This window comes from Haliaeetus albicilla, chromosome 1 (genome assembly GCF_947461875.1).
Source record: "Haliaeetus albicilla chromosome 1, bHalAlb1.1, whole genome shotgun sequence".
Taxonomy (NCBI): Eukaryota; Metazoa; Chordata; class Aves; order Accipitriformes; family Accipitridae; genus Haliaeetus; species Haliaeetus albicilla.
The window spans coordinates 3,683,799-3,701,449 of NC_091483.1; the positions used below are offsets into that span (position 1 = coordinate 3,683,799).

Below are 17,651 nucleotides of genomic sequence, written 5' to 3' on the forward strand. Positions count from 1 at the left end.
ATCATTCCATCAGGACACTTTCCTGCACAGGATTATTTTTCTACAGCAATGTCTCTAATTTTATACAGGGTAAAAATTACTTACCACCCAAGGTCTCAATACATTGAGCAATGTTTTCAGCAGTGATGTAATGTTGTATCTGAAAACACATTATCTCCCCACTTTCTACTCTATGCTGTTGCACACAAAGGAGTCCACTGACTTTTTCATGCAAGCACAATTGCAAAGGCATCCAAAACTTTTGTTAAAGGCCACCTACTTTTTCCATGAGTTATCAGAAACAACACAGGCAGCCTATTTAGAAGTGAATAACAATGAATGGCTGTTCTAGGCTGGGAAAGGTTTACATACATCCTCACAGTTCTCTTTATTCAGAGCTTGTAAACAACAACAGCATACAAGCCCTACAGCCACTAATTTAGCACCACATTGTGACTCCCTCTGTTTCTTTCCATTTGCCTCAAGCAAAGTCAAGTTCTAATGACCTTTTTTGGCCAATATATATGAAACTGGTTTGTGTGACCTCGGTACTATTTCTACAAAGCAGTCTGTTGACCATGAAATTCCTATGACTGGGCTTAAGTTGGTTTGTCTATGCATTGCTGAATAATTAAGTGTGGGACTAAGTTTTGTTGAAAAGGAAGACAAACATTTTGATTAGTTTTGTTGCAAAACATTGCTAATACAGGGGCTATTGGGCTGCTAAGCAGAAAAAGGAAATCTTTAAGGAATGAAAAAAATTATGGTATTTAACAGTTCTCAGTTTTTCTCCTTAGCCAGGATTCTTGTAAAATGAACACAACATCCCTCTATGGCTATATGTGCAACAATTAGCTAAGCCACCTGTAACACACTATATTTTCCTTCGCAAAAGAGAGCATGTGGTGGTTAGAACAGATACTTGATACAGAAGGAAACATCTCTCTTATATAGACTTTGTTTACAAAGCCACTTAAAAAATTTTTAAAATTGCTCTGAATATCTTGCTTACTTTTCCAGCAGAGATGTTTTCTTCCTATGCTAACACAAGACAGATTTCCACAGAACGCCAGCTGAGTGCTATCATTTGTTCTTTACAACATATCCCTCTACAGATAAGACCAAATTCTGCTTTCCTTCTCATTTTGGCAACTACGGTATAAGTAACAGTTGCACAGTGTCATTCTGAATCACAAGTTTTGCTTATGATCCATAGAATATACCTCATGTTAGACTGCTTTTCTTCCTTAATGCTGGAATCCTCGTACTTTCATCATCTACAGATACACAGGGTGGGTATCTAACAAAACCTAAGTCAGCTCTTACCATGCAACTTTTGTTTTCCCTTCACACACATGAAGCATTCCTGAAGTGATTATACAAATGAAAGGAAACCTTTTATCATACTCTTTGCTCATCTGGGTCACCTGAAATGCAAAGTGCAAAATTAAATTCCTACAAACAGTAAAACAGTTCATTCTTCTCTCTGCACTCTGCTACACGTCACCATGCACACAATGTGGTAATTGCTTTTGCTTGACTTGTTCAAACAGCCATTTTCATGATGTGACAGCTAGGGCACTAATATATTTATGCCCTTTGTAATCGGCCAGCACTGCTTGTAATTAGGTGCAAAGTTAATTAAGTGCAATACATCTAATAACTGCCTGCCAGTAATTGTAAAGTTTGATTTAGCACATGAACTGTCAAGGTGTCAGAACGGTGTGTTAAAAAATAAGTTGCTAACAGAAAAACAATCCTGCTACAAGTGAGGGAAAAGCACTGTGACAGTGAGTCAGTCGAGAAATGGAAAAGATATTCAATAGTTACTATTTCCGACACTGGGAAATGACCCCACCTGCATGTTGGTAAGTTGTATCTTGCTTTATTGAACAACAAACTGAAATATTTTTTTACTTACCAGACAATGTCTTCTCCTATAGACAACCCTTCCCTTTAAAAGCTATACATATGGTATAGAATTTTTTTAAGTCTGTAAATGTCAGTAAGAGAACAGATTTAATTTTTTTTTTTAAATTAATGCTTAAAGAAGGTTATAAAAAGAACCAAGAAGGCCCAGAAAGTCACATTTCATGTTTAGGGACCTGGTTTTGTTTGTTTCTTTTGTTGCACAAAATACAGCTTTTCCTCTACTGACCGTAAGAGAACATTATGCATATCCCAAATACTTACATATAATACTACCATAAATAACTATGCTTTAGTTGTTTGTGCTTTAGTTAATTTCATGTTTTCAATTCTTCACCTGGGAAAAACATGTTGTTCATGATTTTGTTCCTTAAAGGATATCCTTTCTCCAAACCAAGGTTTCAAACTACTTCTTCTTGGTTTCAACTGTTTAATTGTGCTTCTATTCATCTCTTCAGTTTTCTTGAAAACCAGCTCCTATCCTATCCCTTCTCCACGAGCACATTGTGAGTTTTCCAGATCCATATTCTTCTTTCTTTAATTCAACTCTGATTTGGTCAAATGTTCCCTTCACCTCCATCCCTGTATGGTATGAACTGTAAAATATTCTTTTCCTCATGCTAGGCAGTCAGGGCAGGTCTGAACAAAAGCATAGCTGGTCAGTGGGGGAAAAAAAAAAAAAAAAGAAAAAAGAACAAATTACACAAATTCTATACACAGAATAATTTAGGACTAGCTGTACATCAGTTAGAAGTTATAGTGAGCACAAATGATGAGTTACATATGTACCACAGCAGCACAAAATATGTGCATAGTTCCATACTACTTTGATTACTAACACACTCACAGATGTATAAAGCTCAGAAAATTATACCTATAAGATATCAAGAGGGAAAGCACGGACAATGCTCTGAAGCTTTTTTAGGCCAGCAGATTTGGTACAAATTGATGGAATTTGTACACATACAGGATAGCCCACAAACCTTGAGAAATAACCTAAGTTCAAGGACAACATTGCTACTTCCAAACCAATCACCAGTAAAGCTTGTCTTTCTAAAATACTTCACAAAAATCAATGTCAGATAAGCTAATCTTTGTGGTTAGTTATTATGAACTGATATTGGATCAGGGAAATTATGCTCTAGATTGACATGAAATTAATAATGCTTGTTGTGTGGTGCCCAATGACAAAGGTAAATGCTAATAGCTCTGAAATCCTAATGATTGCCAAAGTACTCTTCCGAGCTTTGATTAGTGCTTGTGTTGTGCAATTATGCTTTTCTATAATTACTGTGAATTACCATCATGATATTATTATTCTCACATTTTTTATTCCTCTGAAATTCTCAAAATTTCCTGCAGCTAAAAATGGATTTCATTTGCATTATCACAAGCTTTTGATTGTTTAATGAAAAATAATTCCATGCAGACCCTCATGTTAAATTGTCCATTTAAAATTTTCCTGTTATCTAGATTATGTTGAAGTGCCCCTTCTTTCATTTATCATTTGCCTTTATTATCACAGTCACTGCCCTCGCTTCATGCTAGATTTGGAGTGAAGGGAAAAATGAAAGACATTTTTATTCATGTCCCTGTCTTCTGCCTGGAAGCCCTTTCTCTGCATGTTCTCCCTTTTCATTAAAATTGCTTATTTGGAAAGCTTAAAAATGCCAGGATTTTTCAGCAAAATGTGGTAGCTATACTAAAAATATTTTTTTTTTTTTGCTTGCAGTTGGGTCTGCAGAAGGCTACCTCGGACTTGTCTAAGACTTAGAACCATGCCCTAAGCAAGTGAGATGACCAAGATGTCTTGTCTATGCCTGATGGCTGCTGGGTATTTCCCTCTCAATAAATACATGTAAAAGGGCCAGCGCGTGCTTCTTAGGAATGTCCATCTCCCTGCTGGGGCACAGCTACGTCCACCTCACTACTGAAATGTTTGTGGCGAGCATGGATATCTTCAAGGTTTTCAGCGCTGTAGTGGCTTTAAACTTCACAAGATAGCCTAAAATGACAGCCATTTTTCAAAATGAGTCTTCATTTCAGTTTGCTCAATTTGAAGCAAATTTCAGGACTGATTTTCAAGGTGTTTGCACTCCCTGTGAGCAGTATTGATCAACGTATCATTAATCAGAAGACTACTTAACAGCCTTGGGGAAAAAAAAGAAAACATAAGATTGGTTCACCTTCAGAAATTAAAAAATAAATAAATAAGCCATTTGTTTGCATGTCTCCCAATTATTTTTGTTTATGCACAAGAAAATATTAGACTCAAAGCATTGATTTTTGTAGTCTTATTTTTTCCCATCTGCAGACATTAATTGATTTTCTCTTTTTTCTTTTCTCAGTAATTTTACAGAACACCTGATGTCTTGTGAAGCAATGGTGGTTCTGAGGGCTTGCGAAAGCCTGGCTCCATGGCAGCTTGCAGAACATTAGTGCAACTATATTGTGGGGGAACACTCAAAGCATGTACTCAAAAATGCTGTCATGAAAATGTAGCTTAAGCGATGCTCAAGGCTAATCACCAAAAACTTTTTAGGAGCAGAAAGGAAAGAGCAATTGACTTCAGTAGATTTCTGGATACTATATGCATTTCAAAATGCATATAGTACCAGAAACTGCAAAATCCATTCAAAAGCCAAGTTGCAAAAATCATGGGAAATGTGGGTTTGTAAGAGTATGCAGGAGCCTTTCTCAGAGGCATTGAGTTTAATAACTGTAAATAAACACCAGACAGACAGGACCTTCAAAATTAAAAAGTATGAAAATATCCCACAACCTAAAGAGCAGGTCATCTGATATTTGAAATATTTCTTCCTACATATATCACTTCTGCATAAAGTGCATGTGTGTTTAAATAGATGGACGAAAGGAGACAGGCAGAATCTATTCTTCAAAATTTAGTGAAATTCAGTTAACTTTTTCTTGGTTTACATAGAAAGCTTTCATTTCTATTGTAACAAAAAAGGAAAAATCTTGTGACCTTTGCACAGTTTTGAGAGTCTTAAGGTTTGATTTGTATGTGTCTCAGTCTAGCTCAAGTTCACCATCATTTTGCTGCCTCTACTTTAAAGCCTTAACTGCAGTATTTCTACTAAAAGAGTAATTAAGTTATTTTTAAATAGATTTTTGAGCTATTTTGTGATATATTCACAAATGCTGGATTAGAAGAGTCTAGATAACTAAATTTATATTATGTATTTCACTACGTACACACAGAATATTGTCTCCCTCGTTTCTTTCTAGTCTTTTTCAACTGGTTCCATTTTCACCTCATATATGCATCTGATTTTTTCTCACATACACATGAGTCTCCTATGCAAAGTGTTAATATAACACGTGTGGTCACAATTTCACACTTGTAATATTTAAACAGATTCAAAGTTAGTCAGAAGAAGTTCAACCATGCCCACAAATATACTTAAGGAGATGAAAGCCTGGATCAGATGAAGGAAAACAACCATTTTTTTCAAAAAAATCTTATATAAGGATATTTATCCCTTAAAGATTTTTTTTAATTTTCACCATAGATAATAACAAATGGAAATACTCATCTATAAGTTTATTGTGATGTGGGGAAAATTGAGCCCACATTGAACATCTGCAGATCGCATCTTTCAAAGCAGTGCTCCACCAGCAAGATTTCACAATGATAGCTAAAGAATGTTGGGTTTCGAAGCAGCAATGTACATTCATGAAACCACAACTTCTTTTCATTCACTTGTCAGTGCTGCGAACCTGTTCTCATTGTTCCACTGGGCTGTGTACATGTCCTGATAATCATGTGCTACAAGGCCATCTCTGACACTGCCTTAAATATTTGTTCCGTATCTCCTAACCCAGCTATGGCTGCCAAGCGAATGAAGACGGCAGTGACACTGATAGTAAGATTAGCATCTTGCACACTTTCATCCCAGTCTGCTTCATATCACTTCTACTTGAAGTCACACTATATTAAGAAGGGCTGTTATTTTTAGGAACCCCAAGCAACGTTACATAAACAAACAAGCGGGACCAAGTCATGCATCAGGCGTTGACCTTGCCAGTGAGCCAACCTTCTACAACTGGAACCAGTATAAATGTAAATTATGAGAGAAGCTCCCACCCATACTTCATGGAAACTTCCACTCTACCACCCACATGGTCACTGCCCAGTCTTACCCTTCATATGGGAGGTCAGCACAAATCCTGCTTGTTTCAAAATTTTTCTTTTATATTACAGATCAGCTTCAAGAGCCTAGGAGAGGAGCTAATCCTACACCCATGTGCCTCTGGTGAGATGGCAACTGTCCCTGGCTAAGGGATTAACACCCCTTTTAAAGTTATCCTCTTTATTCTGAGCTTCCAACAAACAAATCAAATCCAGCATTTAGTAACTGCATGTTTCACATCACCAAAAGCCCTTTCAGATCTTGAAGCTGTACACGCTGTCTGCTAGAATAACCTCAGGCATTCTATGACAATTGAATTACAACCAGTGACACCCTCTTTCCCATCCCATTGCACTGAGTTACCTCCACTGTCTACAGAGAGGACTCCACATGCTTTCATGCAGGCAGCAATGTAATGGACAACAGCAGGAACATATTATTAAATATTTCTTTTATCTTCACTTACAATAGCCACAAATTTAACCAGTCCTCAAATATTTTCCATTAGAGTATTGCAGCCCCAAAGGTTCCAAGCCCGGAGACTAAAGGGGTTTTAGGTGATTATGGCTCTTCAGTCACTTCTAGCTAGCTCAACCAATTTTATCCACAAAACCTTGAAGAAAATATCCAGTCACACACCACAGCACAAGATGAAATGTACACAATCATCTGTGTTGCTCTGTTTCCTGCTAGGCCTCTGAGATATTATAGGTTTGGCTGTCAACCTTTCACTACAGTTTAAATTTTGGTTGAGGATGTTAGAAATATTTCAGCTCCTGAGTTGTTGCCTGTGATTGGAAAGACTGCAGCCAGTGAGCTGGGTGGTCCTCTCCAGCTAGAGGATTTTCTGGGCTCTCAGGAACTGACTATGCTAATCCATGACTGAACTCAGTGTGCTTGAGTAGCCATATTACTTCATTATTGCAACTTACAGTGTAGTGTGGAGGGATTTCCTTTCTGTTTAAATTGGACTGGCATTGACTCTGGAGCCTGTGAGTAAATAAATATTTGTATGATTTTTTAATTATCTTGGTATTACTTTCTGCAATGCTTTACATGTATGCAGGAGGTATTGTTCTTCCTTCCCTCTGAATGTTCTGCAAAGAATGGAAGAGCAGTCTGAATGCAGAGATGTGAAGAAATCACACACAGTGATGTATCTAAATCGCTTCAGACAGGGAAATGGTCTGATGCGTTCATGTCCTTTAGCACATGGATATTTTATTTATGAAGTCTTATACATCTACCTGGTTATGGCTAGAGCAGTGACTCTAAACTGCCTTGTGGGTAACTCAAGGGGATTTGGGAGAAGGAGTTCTAGTCCAGGAACCGCTGCTTAGCTGATGAACAGTCTTGGATTAATCATTTTGCTCCCCATGTTACTACTTCTGTTTACAGAGCAGAGAGTTATTTCAGGGTGGGAAGCTGTACATAAAAAGTCTTTATTACTATTAAAGGATACTCTACTTTTCACTCTTCACTAAACTTCAGGAAGGTTTCAAAATGTGCTGCTGTAATCAGTCAAAACCAGTGCTGGTTCTACCTGTCACCAACTAAGTCAACTTATGTAACTGTGGCCAAACTTTAAAAGTATTAACTTTTTCTAGGCAGCTATGTACATGCCTAGCGGGATGCATGAATTGTCTTAGTGTATGTTAGAGTCTGACTAGAAAGATACCAAAATACTTCTGTAGTTGTATACACCTCTAAGTCCTCACTTGGACATTCAGGGAGTATATGTAATAATACATATAGCTTCAATTCACTTGATCAAACAGCTGTGAAGTCAGGAGGAAGCTCCTGACTGGCTATTTGAATAATCCTTTTAGTGGGAGTCAGATATCCACAACATACAATTGTAGCTGAGTCTGGACAACATTCAGGTTAGTATGTGGTAAGATCTTCTAGATAACCCAAGTTATGCTAAAGATGGCTGACATACTTGACTGCTGTCGGAATACTGCCTGAGTCACACATTTTGATAGTCAATTCACAGACTGAAATTTCAATCACAATGTATAATAAACTAGGCCAGTCACTTAACTGTATTTCAAAGTGGATAGCAAAAGAATGTAGTCTGTTCTAGACAAAAATTGGACCGTAGCCAGTGATCCATAAATCCCTTTGTCCCATCCTGAAGGCAGTATGTAGCACCAGAATATGGCAACATTTTGGAGTCTCTGACAGAGATGACAGATGAGATACTGCAGAGCAAACATCATTGTAGCTACTACACTGAAAGACTACTTGGTAGCACTGCTATGCTGCCAGGATGTGCAGGACTGAAGATGTAACAAGTCTGAAGGTGTTCGTTTGCTTGTCCTGCCTTACATTAATTCAGCCCAAATATTGGAAAGCTTAAGTTTTCAGCCTTACAGATACGAACCAAGGTTATACAAATAAACAATCAGTAATCACAAACATGGCAGAAAGCCAACATGCTGAAGCGATGTTGTTGACCTAGCCAGCACACTGTATTCTCTCCGAGAAGAGCCTGGCAGGCAAATGAGTGCTAAAAATGTTTACACTCCTCCACGAAAGAAGTACTGACCTTCTCATGTAGAAAAAAAAAAGCCTAGGTAGCTATTTGATCTTCTCTCAGTTGGTTTTATAGTTTAAAAAATCCTTTTGCCTTAACGTAGCTATCAAACAGAATCAAACAAGTTAAAACTTGCTTCTACCAAAGCAAATAGATGATCATCATCCAGATGCAATGGCAGCAAGACAAGGTCAAGGAGAACTGTTTTATCTGTACTGCTGCATCCAGACCTGCATTCTAGTTGGGATCTTCCCTTTAATACAGCGTGAGCTGGAACACTGAGCTATATGTTGTCTAGGGAGATAAGTAAATAAATATCAAAAGAAATTCCCAAATTAGACCAGGAGCAAAGACAACACATGGATGAAGAGCAGGATGTTCAGAACAGTAGGCTATATTTGTAGGAATGTTTCCAATGAGAGCTGGTTAGAGACTATGCCAGAGGATATATCCGAGAGATGACTCATTTTCCCTGAAAGTGAAATTTCTCACAGGTGAGTATTTATTTCTTCTGAAGGAACTAGGCCTGGCTCCAGCCTTAGGGATGCCATTTCAGGGGCTCTCAACTGGAGGTCTTGTCCTGAAGACCCCAGGTGTCCCAAAAGCCAAGCAAAGCCAGAAGCAAGCTAGCAGGTGAGTTTAAAAGATCTGCCCTGAGCCTGATCTGGGCAGCTCCAGAACCGACAGGGACCAGCATCTGTTGAGAAGACTCGGGGGGTAAAAACTTAGATAAAGAAATACCGAGTTTAAATGTTTCCTACATCTTATATTGTGGGATTCCTGACAAAAACATATTTTTTGATTTTTTGGCTTTTTTTCCCTAAAATTAAAAAATTACCAAATTAGTTGAAGAATTTATTTTGAAAATCCGTAGCAATACTTAGGGGACATGACTTTGACTAATGCTATTCATTGTTCTCATTTCTCACCTTAAGTCTCTAAAGTGTGTTATGTTCCTGTTCTCAAATCTCCTGTTTTCTTAAATTGAAATTTATATCTTTCCTATTCTTTTTAACCCTCACATACGATTTTCAAAAAGCATAATTCCAAATCTCCCATATTTTTGTGAATCTGGAAATAAAATATTCCATTGTTTTGCAAGTTTAATAGCTACCATGTTTTTGAGTAAAATGGAAACATCAAATACAAAGACCTCAGCTTTTTTGCTAATTGGGGGAATTTCAAACTTCACTTCAATAAACAGAGCTTCTAAACCATCTTTCCTCTTCCAAGGCAGAGAAATGTTTCAACAAACCAGGAGAAAGATGCATGAATGTCAGAAATAATATAAATTACTAGTTACCACAAGAATACTGTGAGATGTTCAAAGCTAAGGAAGCTTTGGGAGTGTTGTCTCCATGTGATGTTTTGTTTCACAATCTGTTTCATCTTTTATAATTTGTATTTCCTTCTGTTTCCAGCAGCACTGCTCTCCCATGAAAAATCTGGAGTTACCAGGTAAAGCAGATTCAGTACCACCTTATTACTAAATTGTGACATACCAGCTCTTTGCTTTCTAGGCTTAGCTTCTATCAAAAGTTTAAAGATGAAACCAAGTATCTTGAAATTCATTAAAAGAGCTTTGTGACACAAAACCTCTTTCTTGCGTATCTATATCCACTAATAGCATTTTTATAGTATTCTGAAATTACATTTTAACACCACTGGCAAGCATAAAAATAGTCTTTCAGAGAGTGAAGAGAGGTTACTTTGACTCTGGCACCATCTACTGAAAAGTGAATTAAAGTGCCTGGACTACAGGACCAAGAAAATATATATTTATCAAGGAAATACGCCCTAATTTCTTCTTGCAGTGTGAATATTTCTATTTTCTCATCTCCAAGAAGGCTTTAACTTACATCCTTGAAAAATATTTTCTTAGCTTCTCATTACTGTTGACATTCATCAGAGTGCAATGATATAATGTAATAGGATCTTTCCAGTCTGTAAGATAACCAGTACAAATAAACAAAAAGTTGCTTGCACTGACTTTGCAAGCAATTCTTCACCACACAGACACTGAGGAGAAACAAGCCATTTCAGTGTAACTGCCAGGAATGTTCTTAGCTGTGCAAAATCCATTAAAATATGAATGCAAAAAAAACCTCACACGAAGCCTTAGTTTAGAAAACAGTTTTCTTATTCTTGCCTGTCTAAATATTTCATTCTCCCTTACTAGACAGAGTACCTTCTCCATACATTAACACGCAAACCATAAATGATAAGGAACTGTATTTGTGATTAACATTGAAGTTGAAAATGTTTCTAAATAAAAACTTAAGAAATGGCAGCTTCCTACCTGGTTCTTATGGTTACTGAAAAGTACCAAAGTTGAGTTTCATAAAGTTTTGCCACTAGTGAAAAAAGAGAATATTCAAACAGAGAACAATATTTGTACTAAAAATATTTTTTACAAATATTGAAAATGGCTCCTAAACATCTTCAAACTATAGGAGTTAAGGGGAAAATAGGTAATACTTTGCCTCTGTCTGTATGTTTATACAGAACTCGCTTAAAAGGGGAACAGAATTTAAACTGCAATCAAAATGCATGAGGACAACTAGGGGTTACAGCAAATTCAGAAGATGAAGACAGAGGTTAGTAAGTAAAAAATGCTGCAGAATAATAAGAATTGATCACCTGTACCTCTGAGCAATGAAATGAAGACAACAAATACTGTCTTAAGCCTGCTGGACATTCAGAAGAACAGAGCCGTCATGCTCGCAGGGTCTGCTGATTAATGCTTGGCTTTAGTGTAACATAAGATTTATTGCATTTTGCCTGAAGTGGGTAATTGAATAATCCCTCTAAAAAGCAATAATTTTTCCATGAAGTTCATGAAGTTAATACACTCCAAATCTCCAAGCAGCAGAAAAGAAACAACTAAGCATCTACCGTGGAAATCATTGGATGTAATTCATAATGCACAGATGTCACTGCATGGAAGTTTGTTATTAAAGTGTTTTACAGGAAAGAATAAATAAATTATTTTTCAATAGTGCCTATGCACACCTATCATGGTTGGTTGAATGAACAGTGATTCCTGATCTCACATCTTTTTATATCATAGTAACTCCACTGAATCACTGAATACTATTCTCACTTTATATGGACTAAAATCAAATTGAAACTCAAAGATAGCCTAACTCAAAATCTGTTTATTTTTGTTAGTCTTTCTAAGCTGTACTGACAATATTTCCAACTGCTGGGAAATGGGAGAACAAGTTCCACATGTACCACTTGGGCTCTTGATATCAATGGGAATATGGGGAAAAGGAAAGAAAATTCATATTGATTGGTGCTGTGTTTGGGCTTTATAGACCATATCCTATAAAATACAAGTAAGACTTAGACAATCAGCCAGAGAGCTAGCACTGTACCATCTAGAAATCACTATGAACAGATGGAGGATATAATCTCTGTCTATGTTCCAGAGTAGAAATCACCAGAATGAAGATCCTGACAGATCACAGAAGAAAGCAAGGTGTCCTCTTCTACTGGGCTGTGCAATTCTAGTTTGTCATACCCATCAAAGGGGCATACAATAATGACCATATTCTCTAGGGTTGGATTTATAAGTGTACAAAGGTGTAGGTTAGACTAACAGACCAAACGTGTCACTTAATTAGTTTATGCAAAAAGAAACTGGAAAAAAAAATTTTAAAGCAGCATTTGGACAAAATGTGGCAATCATAAATTCTGCCTCAGAGGATAATAATGTTAATAAACAAATCTGAGCTCACAGCGTCTTTCAAACAACACAAGGCAAGAAGTAATATCCTCAAATCTAATATCAAATTTATCAAAATCCTCAAGCTTATGTATTTAAAAAGTATTACCTGCAACTGTTAGCACAGCTCTAGACATCATTCTCTGGAGAAAGCACTGAACAGGTTTTGTTTTTTGAGAAGAAGAAAATATCAAGCACTTAGACTGTAACTAAGAATGCTGTATAAAGGAAAGGTGAAAATCATACTGTTGCAGTGACCTGTGGGCTTTTCTTAAGATCTTGAACCATTTCACTGCAGCCCAGAGACTCCAGCAAAAGTAATTTCTAAAGACATCTTACATTCTGCAACAGCATATCTGATAATCCGGCTGCTCTCAAGATCAACTTAAAACAAAAATTGTCAACACATAAATGATACCTGCCCACAATGTTGCGATGCGAGTCAGACACTAGTATTTTAAGAATGACTGTAGGAAGTACTATAACTACTATAATCATCCTGTAAGGAGAATCAATTACAAGGACATTTTACTTGACAGAATGAGTAGTTAATTTTATGTAAATATGCAGTGGTCATTGGTGATCAAGGTGCATTTTTGTGCATCTGAAATGACTGACTTGTGCACCTCTTGTGCCTGATTTTGGGCCTGCTCCATTAAGGATACTGATACCAAGTTTATTCTAATGTTGCTGACCTCTTAGCCACACATGATCAAAACGGTTCTGGGAGAAAGGAAGTTCACTGTGGAACTTCCAAAAGACTTCAACTAAAACTGTTAAGGATCAAGCTCTTTTTTCAGAAAGTGCCCTCGAAGATACAGCCAGACTAGAACAAACCATTTCTAACCTGTCAGAATGTCAGCTCACTGCCCCATGGGGAATGTGCACCAACATGGAGAGGTCAGCCACACTTGAGGACACTTGCCACGATATTCTTGAGTCCTATAACAAAGGTAGAGAAATATTTGAAGCTTCAGTTTCAACAGAAATTTTGAACTCTGAATTACCTGCATTTTCTCCATAGGCCCTAGGTAATACTACAGTTCAGAGTTGCAAAATTATTAACTCTGACTCAATCATGCCCGTGACTGTTCCAAATCAGGTTCCAAGTATCATATCCAACTGTTTGGCTGGAAGCTTCCAAATCCATAAACATCAGTATAGGACAAATTCAGTCCTGGTGTTAGCGGATGCAACTTGGCAAAAGCCAACGCAGTCACAAAAGATCTGACAGGTAAGCATTTCTCAGATGGTTGGAAGGTATACATGACTGTACGGCACATGCTATCTAAACCTAGTTAGTGCCAAAAGAACAAAGTTACAGTGTTCCTCTTGCGAAGCATCTCCATTAATTTATTTTGAATTAGCAGATACAAAACCACAACAAAACCAAATTCCATAAAAGAATGCTTAAAGTGTAATTCGGAACAACTGAGTAAACCAGAAAAGCAATAAACAGTCAAAAAGCTCAAGGAAAAAGTCAATTCACAGGAAATCAGTTTATACACCCTAGCTTTCTAAATTGTCCTCTTGTCTGTGCCCTCATGCACTTCAGATCTCTCAGCACGGCCCTACAAATAGCTGGACATTGCACCACAGCCAGAAAGTCAAAGGATTTAAGCTGTACTGGTGAGAGATAAATGAAATCCAAAGAAGAAGAACAACGTTCTTCCACTAACCTTACAGCCTTAAACCAAAATGCAGCAGCTCAAGCCTCTTCCCCAATGGGTCTATGTGACACATTGAGAGAGACACCACCTCTTAAACCAGGTCATTGTGTCTGTCACAATTTTCATAGCTTCTCTGTGTCAGTGTCTGAAAACACTGGAGCCCCATGTAGACTCAGCTCCCCGGTGAATGTAAACTACTAGCAAGTACTGGAGTAGAGTCAATGGCTCCATACCTAGCCACGACAGATCAGAACTTCGACTCCAGTTTTTCACATAGCTTTTCAAACTTTGTTTTTCACCTGGCCATGACAACAAAATGGCCTTTTTGCTGGGGTGTGCAACTTACACTTCCAATATTACCCTCAGTGGATTACAGTCGAGTAAATTGTGATTTCTTTTTCATTAATGAAATGATTCTCAGGCTGGATTGCAGTGATACAATACATTTCAGACATTCTTCTTCTCTGAATTAATGCACATGGGACTACTAATGTAGTACTTTTGACATAAGAGATCTTTTTTGATTGTACACTTCATGTTACATAGCTTCACTAGAAACACCAATGGAAACATTAGATTTCTCTCTATTCATATTTTTAACTTTCACTTTGAACCATCTGGTAATCTCAGCCAGGTATGAAGTAAATTACAGACCTCCAATAAATTTTCAGGACACTGTGTGGTACTTAGACTAGATAAAAACCACATTTTTAAAATATGATATAGACATTTAAAATTTGAAAGCAATGTTATCACAACATATACAGTAATATAAGGGAAGAAGGAGGGCACATTTTTGGTACCGATATGTATTTAGACAGAAAGAATTATACTTCCACCCTACAATCAGTTTTAGCATGATACTACCTTGGGAATTCTGTGTGAAGAAAAAGGCCAGATGGGACGTATTGGTCCAATACCTCTTAGGGAGTAAAGGTGTTTGGGTTTCTCCTGTTAGAGTAGATTAATGGCGTGAGAATGGCTATGAGAAATATGGGAATTATTGGCTGAAGAAAAGTTACTCAACCTTGAAAGCAAGTAATCAGTGTGGGCTGCCAGTGAAGCAGTCCTTAGCATAAGACACTGATTTCTTCTGTAATTTTCTTGGTTTAAGAATTTAGAGTTCTTACCCATGTTGGTCTGAAACATGGTAAACATTGATTTGTGTTTCCATAAAAAGTCTGTTGTATTTTCTAACTCAATGGAAGAATTGCTTGAATAAAGTATTATGCCATACTCTTCAGGGCTGGCATCAAGCTAGGCCTGACTGAATGATCAATATTTGTGATGACAAATTTGCATTCTTCATTAAGCAAGCAAAATGCATTCTTTGGTGTCAAATTTAGGACTTTGTGGTAACACAGTACCTTATGTGGTAAGTTCTGTTCCAGATAGCATGGCAGATACTAACAGAAAAAGATGGAGAGGGGAAGTCCATGGCCTGTAAGCAAATTACAGTGGGGCCCACTGGGGACCATACAATAAAAGAGGATGAAAGTTTGGAATGGCTCAAATATTTAGAGGGGAGAGGAGGGGGATTGAAAACTGGGAGTAACGTGAGATAGCAAATCTTGCCAAAATATTTATGTGTCTCTGACCTAGGCAGGTTAGATCTTCAGATGAGAATCAGTTTGTAACCAGGGGCAGCTAATAAAAAGCAAAATTTATGGCTTTCTCATCATAAACGCTGCCCCAGATGTTCAACCACAAAGTACATAGGTTCACCACCTAACCAAATGCAAGGGAGAAGATCAATAAAACAACATCAGGGTATCCTTTTACCAGTAAAGGCACAATATTTGACTAAAGAGCAAACAATGTATGATATCTCAAGTGACTCCTTAAAACTTTTGCCATAAAATTACTGAGGATGTTAATACGAGAATTGCAATATGAAGACCAAAGACCATATTTTTTACCCTTCTCCTTTACAAGGGGAGAAACAGAGCAGGTCTCGAAACCTGGACAGGATTGATACTGTCCCCTATAGGTTATGAGAAGTTCATATAATAAGATAAAACCCCTAAAGCATGAAACATAGAATCATACTGTCCTTTTATTTGATGAGATACAATCTCACATGGACTTTTACCTATGCTCTAGCAATAATTTATTTTCTGAATTTCTGCCCAAAGAATAACATTGGAATTACTGTACCTGTGATCCCAGTGCTGTATACCACGAAGTACTCTATTGTAATCCTTCACTTCACCCATCAGCTGGTTTTGAAGCAGGCATTGGTGTATTATGTATAAATCTGATTAATCACCATGCACCCTTCACATTCCACAGCCAAGAGAATCCAGAGCTATAACCGTTGAAACGCAAGATTTCCCTTGTTGTTTGCTGAGTAAGTCCAAAAAGCCTCAGTCTTAGCTCAAAATTGCAACTCTTGTCAGTTGCAAATAAGCTCTCTGTTATTATTCATAAATTTTAGGCCTAGATGCATCATTATGCTAATCCTCATGATAAAGCAGCAATAAACTTGCAACCAGTAAAGGTGAATGGTCCCTGCGAACAATGGAAGACTAGAATAGACTAGAATAGATTTGTGAATGTTTATGTGGACCAAACATTCAATCTTTTTTAATATTTGCCAGTAGATAGTTTTATGTTTCTGTTTTTCAGGTTGAGGCTTAGGACCTCTTCATTACATTTTACATAAAATTCATCCTTCCCTGCTATTGCTTATTATATGCATTAGAGAATTTTTGCTATTGAATTTTCAGAGATTATTGATGATATATAGATTGAGTACATCTTGCCTCTAGAAAATTTGTGAGGAAACCATATGCCTGGTTCTCCTAAATTGTCTTAGTGTCTTTAGCTGACAATGTAATAAGAATGAAAGATGTCTTTTTATTCCCTATGAGAGAACTTAAGGGTATATCTGTGGGGGGAAACAGCTTTGGAAGCACATAAATGTTGCAATTTGCAAAGGAGACAAATAAAAGTACTTGCCATTTGCTGAAAAGCTATAAATAAGCAGACTGAAAAGAATTAGAAGAGTTGTCTAAAATTTCTCGAAGCCAGGTTAGAACATCACATGATTTAGAAAGTTGAGCAAGGTGTGTAGGGAGGAACAGATTAATTATTTAGTTAACTTTGATTTCTTGGTTTGACTTTCTCATGAACATAGCACAATTAACTATTCTAATCAGTAATTTGCACCTCAGCTACATTTTCTCATCCATACCTGATGATGTGGCATGACAGGGCCCAGGTTTTGAGCACTAGCCCAGTGTTTCTGGTTAGCCAGGGCTTGATTTCAGGAATTCAACGTTCAAGGTCTTACAGGTACACAGATGCAAGATGTGTTAATGTATTTTTTGGATATCAAGAATGGATTATACACTCTCTTTGTAGACATACATAGCTGATAAGTATTATTTCTGTAAAAGGACTGCACTGGAGCAAGAGAAACTTGGAAAGTATAAAATAAAATACTCCATATTCTTTTAGATCACCTTTGCATTTAATGCCAGGTGCAGTTTTAATGTCACTTTCTAGCTACTTTTTTTCTTTTAATCACCTATGCCCCAGCATAGAAAGGGTTGTTTAATGGAAAGTAAAAAAATCACATCATTGTTTGAAGTAATTATATTCTGCAGCATTCTGTGGCAGTGATGCGAGGCCCCATCTCTTTCACT

At 37.2% G+C, this 17,651-nt stretch overlaps 1 long non-coding RNA gene across 1 annotated transcript in view; it reads right to left on the reverse strand.

Moving 5' to 3' along the window:
* Nucleotides 1-17,651, reverse strand: part of LOC138688716 (uncharacterized) — a 114,000-nt gene that overhangs the window by 61,873 nt on the left and 34,476 nt on the right. Inside the window, exons 2-3 of the long non-coding RNA XR_011327600.1 lie at nucleotides 2,173-2,563; nucleotides 1,306-1,406 (exon numbers count right to left, since the gene is read on the reverse strand). This is a non-coding gene — a long non-coding RNA (uncharacterized lncRNA). The remainder of the gene's footprint in view (nucleotides 1-1,305; nucleotides 1,407-2,172; nucleotides 2,564-17,651) is intronic.